The sequence below is a fragment of the Pongo pygmaeus genome, chromosome 1 (genome assembly GCF_028885625.2).
Source record: "Pongo pygmaeus isolate AG05252 chromosome 1, NHGRI_mPonPyg2-v2.0_pri, whole genome shotgun sequence".
NCBI lineage: Eukaryota > Metazoa > Chordata > Mammalia > Primates > Hominidae > Pongo > Pongo pygmaeus.
The window spans coordinates 169,565,919-169,574,314 of NC_072373.2; positions in this window are offsets into that span (position 1 = coordinate 169,565,919).

Here is an 8,396-nt window from a genome sequence, read left to right on the forward strand (position 1 = left end):
TCAATATGGAAAAGATAATCAACCTATTGGAAAAAATGGGCAAAGGATATGCATAGATAGGCCAGATAAAAGGAAAATTCAAAACTAGAGATTCTTATAAAAGTGAAAGCAAAAGATTCAAACATTTGATGCTTGATGTTGCCAAGACTGTGTGGAAACACTCATATGCTGCTGGTGGGAGGTAAATTAGTACAATCTAAACAGTATCAAACAAAATTAAAAGTGCATCTATTCTTTGATCCTACAATTCCAATTCTAGGAAATTACACTATCAGTACATTTTCCTGTGTGAAAAATGACACATGTAACATTATTCTTCACAGCAAAAGATTACCTAAATATTCATCAAGAGAGACTGGTTAAATGGAATTATGCAGCTGAAGTTTTTTAGGAACTGTTATAGGGAGATCTCCAAGTTGCATTTTTAAGTGAAAAATCAATATGTAAAACAGTGTATATGGTATGGGAGGAAAATGGGAAAAATATTTATATTTATTTATTTATTTATTTATTTATTATTTATTTATTTATTTATTTATTTTATTTTATTTTTTGCTTTTTCCTTTCAGGAGAGCTATACTGGGTGACTGGGGGACTTAAATGGGAGAAATATTTTTCATTTGATGCATTTTTTTCTGCTTTTTGAATTTTGAACTGATATATAAATTATTTTTAAAAACCCTATAGCTAAAATATGTGAATGAGAAAACACCACAATTCCCATTTCTCTTTCTGAGTGAAGTTTGGGGTGTGGACCCAGAGGCTCATCCAGTTAACCCTTTCCACTTTGTAACAACCTCTATAGCAACACTGTGGAATCCTGTTACTACAATGACAGTTTGAAAACCAACTTCAAAAATTCAAAAGTTAGTACATAGAGAGCATCTATAAAAGGCCTGGCATGTTGTAATTATCTTGGCAAATGTTAGCTATTTTTTTAAAGTTGTTATACTTTGTTAAGTGGGCAAATTGAGTCACATGGATAGAAATAGTGAAATTTTAAGATCCCCTTTTATAATCATCATATGGTGTGTATTGATGTCTTGACACATATCAGATACCCAACAAGCACATGGTGATTGATTACCTCATTCTATGGTATTGTCAGTGATTAGTAAAGGTAATATTGTTGGTGAAGACCTACAGGCATGAAGGTAATGTCAAAATATGGTAGCTTGTCCTGTTGTGGGGCTGAGAGTCTTCATCTTCTGAGAGAATAGTGTTCAGCAGGCAGAATTTAATTTCAAATTACAAACTATGGAGGCACCATGGTATGAAGAAAAGCACATGGAAGTCAAAGGACATAATTTAGATTCTTGATGCATTAACAGAGTAGCTTAGCAGACCCTGGGCAGGTCTTTTTACCTGTATCAATCCTCAGTTACATCCTTTGCAATACGATTCTTTTCTCCTCACAAATGTATATAAAGCCCAAAAGACCTAACTGGATTTGAAAGCATTTTGAAATTTTCAAGTATTATAGACACGTGTAGAAGATACATGACAATTTCATAATAATGTCAGTCCTGTTCACACTCTGTGCATCAGTGATGGAGCATTTGTTGCTGGTGAGGACAGTGTTAAATTTACAGAGCAACCCAAGGAGAGACTCGCTTGCCATAAGGGGAGACCCAGGACTGATGGTAGGCACTTAACAGCATGTTCCAATTACAGCATTTAAATCTAATTGCATACTCTGTTAATCTCTGTCAGTGCGGCATCATTTAATATCATCACGGCAGCCTCTAATATCGTGAGCAACGTGAGCCGAGCTGAGACTATTGAAAAGGTTCAGTCCCAGGTCTTCATATCCCCTTTAATTCTCTCTGTCAATTATGCTGCAGCCAAGAGTTCAAATAAAGGTCTTGAGATCCGGGGTTGGAGCTACCTTTTTGAAGCGAAGCCTCCTATAAATATACAGATTATATCAGGAGCCTCCAATTCCTTGCTGTGGTTATTTTTGACGGGTTAGTTGCAGTGACTAGTCTCTGGGGATGTAACTTACTAAAGGCTCATTTTAAACAAATATTGCAAATGCAATCTGTTCCATAGTTTATAGTTCTGGAAATAAAGTGATGTGATACTTGCACATGTATTTTTCTCCCTCTGCAATCCCCTTGGCTCAAATAAGGTTGGTGGGGGAAAAACCAGACACATACTTAGCCCAGTTCTTTGCAAAAAGTAAGCTTTTTATCTTTGTTTACTCTTATTATAAATGACAGTTGATAAGCATGAAAGATACAGGCAAATACTTAGATTTTAAAATGTAATTATTAAATCATAAAAAAACAGATTTAGGAACATCGTCAACTCTATTTAAATCCTATATAGGATTCCATGAATTACTGGCTCATTTACTGTTCCTGGCAGCCGTATAGTTAGATACCATTATTACCCTGATTTTATAGTTGAGGAGATTGAAGCACACAAAAATCAAGTGTTTTGTCCACGGTCTTACAGCTGATAAGTAGAGAGCAGAAATTTAAACACAGGCAAAAGGAATCCAGAGGTGTGTTCTCTAAGACTAACTCCATGCCCTCAAGGACTTTTTCTCAAATTTTGCTGGGGCCATGAGACTTACCAAAAGGAGAAATTGGTTAGCCAAATCCAGCCATGTGTGATTAAATGCCCAAGAGATTGGTAACAATACACAGTGTTAGAGAAGCCCAGTAAAATCAAGGTTTACCAGGTGCTGGAATTGGAAAGATGAGATGGGATATAAACCAAGGATGGAGGGACAGGTAGAATTTAGATGAGTAAAACACACACAGAGAGAAGGGGCAAGTCATGGGGAAGGCATTTTATAAATAAATAGGCGGGGCGTGCTTTCTTGGAAGGCTGTGAGACAAGGTGTGTTAGAGAACAGGCTGAGCTGCTCTGACAAAGGGCCCTTAAATCCTATGATGTAAGTCAGATATAAATGTGTTTCTCAAGAAGTTGTTCAGCGATACCTGGTCCTAGGCTCCCTGGTTTCATCTGCCATCCTCAGACGAGAGTTGGGTTCCAGGCTTAAGTTCTTCCCACCTGCATAACATAATGGGCCAATGTAGTGGTCAAGCCTCTTACACTTTCTGCCTATGGGACCTTGGGCAGGATAGCTACTCTCACTGCTAAAGTTTTCTCTTCTAAAAAATAAGTATAATTAGGGGATCAGTGGTGTAATTGAAAAATATTGAGAGTGGTGCTTGGCACAAAGTGATTGATATTATGTGTGTCATTATTATATGCATATAGGTGGCTCTCAGTTTTTGCCCATCAGTTGGCTCCTTGAGATGGGTGTTCCTCTTTTGGGAGATGTCTAAGGTGAAGTTACTTACCAGAAATAAATAAAGCTTGTAATTTCCTCTACCTGGAATTACTACAATGAATAGAGGTACCCAGATGAAGACTAGAGAAGATAGAGACAAGAGATTAGCCCACAATGTGAAGAGCTTAGGGCAGGCCTGAGTGTCTGCAGGGGGAAGGGATGGGAGGCAGTATGGAATACATGTTGGGACACCCTGCAACCTTTGGTAAAGATGAAGGCCTATTGCATTTTCCCCTTCCTTTCTTCGGTCCTGAAGAGGAGATGAACTCAAAGTTTGTTCAAGGACACACCATTGTCCACGGAGCTAAGCAGAGATGCTTTAGCATCCTAGGCAGCCTTTGTCTTGGAGGATCTACCCAAGATCATTTCAAATGTATTAAAATGCAACCACATGTCCTATTTCATGAAATTATGAATAACCATATGAGTTGATTTGTAGTCTAATAGCTGACAAAATGTTAAATTTGTGTAGATATTTAATTCAACATTCATTCATTTTGATCTGCAGTTTTTGTTTCTTATTTTGGAGCCTATAAATATATCTTTATGCATGCAAGTCTTAGGCCCTGAGCTCATAGTGCCAAATGCATTAAGTGGCCTTGGCAATGGTGGTTTGGAGCAGATGATTTGGTCAAAACAAAAAAAAATTTGTTGAAATGATGATTTTACTTTTGACTGATTTTTTTTTTTTTGAGATTTTACCAGAACCTTTGTGGTTGGAATGTCTTATGAATGGGAGGAGAAAAAGAGGTTATAAGCTTTTGCGTTTCTACTTATTTTGAGATTGTTCTTCACTCTTTGATGATGAGATAAGATAGTCTCAGGCTTTCTCTTACTGAAGAGGTGGAATCTGACCTTCAAAGTCATTGTAGAGTCTGGATAGGACTCAGTCAAATAAATCTGGAAATAGATGATTAGGTCTGAATTGAGTGAGGCAAGAAAGATTCTGGATGTAACTCATGTGGCTTATTCCGAATAGTTGGAAGAGAGGGAGCTGCTCTAATAAGGTGACTTTTAGTAGGGGTTAGTGAGGGTCACGGATGAGTGCAGCATTGGAAGCTGTGAGACCAAGGATCCCAGCTGGAAGTGCAACAAACGCCAGTGCCTCTCAATGATATGACCAGTAGAAGGTTTTGCAAAGATATTTCTCTTTGTTCAGTGGGGGCCCAGAACCTTCTGGGAGGTCAGTGTGAGGCACTTAAATGTATTGTGGAAGCCAAGATCTTTCTTGGGGTCAGAGTTGGCAGGATCTTCATGAGCTGGTCACTTTTCTTAACTAGACTGTGGAAAGCCCTGCAGGAGATTGGTGAATTACTTAATTTTAATTTTAATTTTTATTTATCTATTTTTTTGAGATGGCGTCTTGCTCTATCACCAGGCTGGAGTGCAGTGGCGCGATCTCAGCTCACTGCAACCTCCGCCTCCTGGGTTCAAGTGATTATCCTGCCTCAGCCTCCTGAGTAGCTGGGACTACAGGCATGCACCACCATACCCAGCTAATTTTTTTTTTTTTTGTATTTTTAGTGGAGACAGGGTTTCACCATGTTGGCCCGGATGGTCTTGGTCTCTTGGCCTCATGATCTGCCCGCCTCAGCCTCCCAAAGTGCTGGGTTTACAGGTGTGAGCCACTGTGCCCAGCCGAATTACTTAAAATTTTAAACTTTCTCCTGTTTGCTATTTTGATGACCCCCTTGTCTGGTTCTTGGTAGTGATGAGCAAAGAAACACCTTATAATAAAAAGAGCTAATGAGCTTGTCTTCCAGGCAGCAACATATATTTAAAATGATACTTAACAATGTAACCTAAGTGAGAGGTACTTTTGGAGAGGCAGAGGTGGTTCCACAAATCAGGACAGATTTGGGATGGCAGATTTGAGATGGTGGAAGAGAGCAGTGGTAAAGAACCTAGGTTTTTTATTTAAACAAACTTGTGTTTGAATTTTACTTTGGAACTTATTATTGGTGTGATGCTGAGCAAATGATGTAACCTTTGTGAAATTCAATGTCCCTATCTGTAATAAAGAGTCTAATTATTGTTGTGACATAATTCCTATAAAATGCTTCTCATAGTACTTGGTACACACAGAAATATAAGAAGTAAACTAGTGAAGAGATGGCTCACAAAGATGCTATTGCTTCACCTTCTAAAGTCAAAGAAACAGCCTGGCCACACGTAGGTTTTGCAGAGCATGACATGCTAAAAGAAACTATATGACAACCTCCCATCCCCATGTCTAAACAAATGAAGCTGGGGGTGGCTGGGTGGGGAAGTTACTTTGGTGAAGAACTTCAGTGGAAGATGTTAAACTTAGCCTCCTTTCCCCTTGCTAATTAAATTGTTGGAGTTTCTGCAAGAAGGGAAAAAAAGAAACTTGTGGCTCATTCTCCAGATGAATGTTTGCTAGGTTTCAGACATACCCCTAGGATCCTGGAGTTTGGAGACAGAAGAAGGGGCAAAGACCATCCCACTCAAGGAACGGTGGAAAATCCCATCTGCTTCCATCGGCCTTGTGTACAGGATGATGAAGGCAAGGAGATGGGAGGTCTACATGTTTGCTAGAGACTACTGCAGATATTGAAGATTATGGGCTGGAGTCAGACTGAAGATGTTTCAAAGTGTCTTCGGCGTCACTGCATAAGGCCATGTCCATGCTGGCTAAAACAATTAGTGCCTACCTGTCACAGGTGAATATAGAGACCATGAGTAGATGAGCAGTGAGAAAAAAATGATAAAGGTCACCAGAACTCGTAAATATGCCCCGCACATTCTCCTGGGAAACAGACTGCCCCCTTACCACCTCAGCCCCCATGTTAGCACACAACACGGAGGAGAAAGAAAAAGCACAAGATGATGAAAATGAATGGTCTGGGGTGAACAAGTCACCCTTCTCTTCTGTCTCAATGGCCCTTGCAGCAGCTTAATGCAGGAGGCAGGGAAGGAGGATGCTAATCTCTACATGGGATTGAATGCTTATCTGAAATGAATTTGAGGCTATAACTGGATCAGTCCACAGACTGCTGGACCAGGTTGAATTATTGGAAGGACTAAGATATTGTCAAATGGTTATTTGGCAACTTAAAGTTACCACCAAACCATTCCCTCAACTCCACCTTTCCACTAGTATATGATGGTGGGGGTTGTTGAAAAAGCAATTGCAGTTACTAGAAAAATATAAAACAACTTCGCTCAGTATATCCTTGAGTCATACTATACTTCTTAGTTATGGGTATTTGGTAAGTAAGTCTGAATTAAATTTTAGCTGTATTTTTATGATTATCGTTATGGCTATTATTATTTGTCCTTTCCATATTTACTGAAAATCTAGTGCTTGTTAGGAACTTTGTTATATGCTAGGCATAGAGAAAGAGAGAAAGAGTTTCTGCCTTTAGTGGGCACCTAGTAAGCATGGATAACCAGCATATAAATAAAAGGTTCAAAGACAATGAGACAATAGTGTGGTAGAAGTAAGTAGGGGGGACACTATTGGTACACAAGTCAAGAATGAGGAACTAAGCCATGGGGTGTGTGGTATAAATATTTAATAATGGCTTTCTGGAAGGAAAAACCCTGAATTGTAGCATTTGCCAATTTCTGTGGTGTAAATACTCCTACCATAGTTATCAATGGGATGTTTCAAATGACGAGACAAAATATGCACAAGCAGCTCTAGCGAGCTACTTCCAGCCAGGTGTATGTGTGTGTGTGTGTGTGTGTGTGTGTCAGAGAAGGCTTTCTAAGAGAAGAAACCCCTGACCTGAGTCTGAAAGGACAAGCAGGAATTAATCAAGACAAGAAAGGCAGGAAGGACATCCAAGGCAAGAGGACAGTCTGAGCAAAGGAAAGAGGCCTATCACAGCAGGATTTGGTAAGGGCAGGAGGAGAGAACCATTCAGTACACTTGATGTTGGTTACTGACAGTCAACACATGTTCATTTTTTGTTGTTATAAATGACATGTATGTTAACTCAAATAAAATTGTCATACTGATATTTATTCATCATTCATTGGTCAAATACAACAAACATTTATGGGTGCCTACTTTGTGTTTATCAGGAACTAAAGATTTAAAGATGAGTGGAACATGGTCCCTGTCTTGGAAACAATTGCAGTATAATTGTGAGGAGAACATAGACATGTATGTATACACATACATAACATGGCATGGTGACTGTACTAGTTAAAATACACATACATTATCAGGGGTTGTGGTAGGTGGAGTAAGGGACCCCTCATGTCTTTGGAACATGTGAATATGTTACCTTACATGGCAAAAGGGTCTTCACAAAGATGATTAAGACTTTGAAATGGCTAGGTTATCCTTAATGATCCAGGTGGGCCTTAAATGTAGTCACGGGTCCTTATAAGAGACAGTGAAGATGGAAGTTTGGAACTAGAGAGGGAGAAGGTGCTACACTGCTGGCTTTGAAGATGGAGGAAGGAGGTCATGAGCCAAAGAATGTTGGCAGCTGTTAGAATTTGGAAAACACAAGAAAACAGATTCTCCCCTAGAGTCTCCAGAAGGAACATCTTGATTTTAGCTCAGTGAAACTAATTTTGGACTTCTGACCTCCATACAGAAGATAACATAGTTGCGTTGTTTTAACAACATAACAGTAAGATAACATAGTTGCGTTGTTTTAAGACATCACATTTGTGGTAATCCATTACAGCAGTCTTAGGAAACCAATATCGCGGTATTATAGGAAGCAGTCTAACATAGTGATTAAGACTCTTGACTTGTGAATTAGATTGCCTCTCTTACAATAATGTCCCTGCCTCTTTGTAGTTCTGTAACTTTGGGCAAGTTACTGCCTCAGTTTCCTCATATGTAAAATGAGGTAATTACCTACTTCATAGCTTGAGGGTGTGGATTGTGATGTTGTACACATAATATACTGAGTATACAGCAAGCAATCTATACATTTTAATATTAAAAAAATTGTTTTCTCTTCTCTGTTCTCTGATCTAGGTTCTCATCTCTCAGGTTGGTGAGTATAACTAAATACATGGATAATTAAGTAGGCTTTTGTGGTCTTGCCTGGAGAAATGGGTACCATTTCCATTGCTAATTTTATGGGCAAATATGATC